Source organism: Tachyglossus aculeatus, chromosome 24, assembly GCF_015852505.1.
Source record: "Tachyglossus aculeatus isolate mTacAcu1 chromosome 24, mTacAcu1.pri, whole genome shotgun sequence".
Taxonomy (NCBI): Eukaryota; Metazoa; Chordata; class Mammalia; order Monotremata; family Tachyglossidae; genus Tachyglossus; species Tachyglossus aculeatus.
In genome coordinates, this window is record NC_052089.1 from 5,262,944 (window position 1) to 5,264,367 (window position 1,424).

Sequence of the window (1,424 nt, forward strand, 5' to 3'; positions counted from 1 at the left end):
GACGGCAGCAAAAACACCTCTGAGACCCTCTGCCACCCCAGGGTACCTGACAGCTGTAGGAAGCTCCCCTGGCACCTTCACACACCCTAGGTCACCTGACAGTCACAGAAGCCTCCCTGGATCCTCTGCATCCCCAGACCATCTGAGAGTTGCAGGAAGCCCCCTTGGGCCTCCTCTGCCATCCCAGGCCACCTGACAGTTGCAGAAGGTTCCCTGGGGCCATCTGCCACCATAGGCCATCTTCCAGCTGCAGGACGCTCACCTGCGGTGCTCTATCACCCCAATGCACCTGACAACTGCAGAAAGGTCCCTTGGGAAATTCTGCAGCCACTGGCAAGCTGACAGCCAAGAGAGGCCTCTATGGGCACCTCTGCCAACCCGGATGTTATATAGTCAAGGGAAGACCCCGTTGGGACCTCTGCCTTCCCCGGCGACGTGACTTATGTAGGATGCCCTCCTGGGGCTCTCTGCCACTCTAAGCCAACTCCAGGCAGGAAGCACCCATGGGCCCATCTAGTACAAACAGTCAGCTGACAGCCACAAGAACCCTCCTGGGAACGCATGCCACCCTATGCCACCTGACAGGAGCAGAAATCCTCGTGAGGGCCGGTGCAACCCAAAGCCACCTGACACCTGCAGGACCCCTTCCTGGGTACCTTTGCCACAAAGACCACCTGACGTCCTCAGGAAGCTCTGTTGGGGCCCTCTGCCACCTCCGAGCTCTTGACTGCCACAGAAGCCCCATTGGTTGCTTATGCCCCACCCAGGCCGCTTGAGAGCTGGAACAAGCCCCCCCACCCTCACCCAGGGATCTTCTGCCACCCAAGTCACCTCACAGCAGCAGAAATCCCCAGTGGAGACTTCTGCCTCCCCAGACCACCTGACAGGTGCTGGAAGCCTTCCAGGGGCTCTTTGCCACTAATTGCCACCTGACAACAATAGTCAGTCAGTAGTGTACCATATTTATTGAGTGCTTATTATGTGTGAATCACTTTACTACGCGCTTGGGACAGTGGAATATAACAATATAAGACACAAATCCCCTACCCACAACAAGCTTGCATTCTACGGCAGGGAGGAATCTACCACCACAGGTCACCTGACAGCTCCAGAAAGATTACATGAGGCCCTCTGCCACCGAAAGCCACCTGGAAACAACAGGAAGCCCCCCTGAGGTCCTCTCCCAACTCAGGCCACCTGACAGCTGCAGGAATCTGGATCTCTCTGCCACCAAAAGTCACCCGAGAGCCACGGGATATCCTTCTGTGCCTTCTGGAACTCCAGGACACTTGATAGCTGCAGGACGCTGCCACGGACCCTCTGTTACTGCAAGGCAGCTGTAGCAGAGCTGTAGGAAGCCCGCCCGCCCCCCTGCCACACCTGGGTACCTTCTACTAGCTGAGGGGTAGTCTTCCAATGGAAGC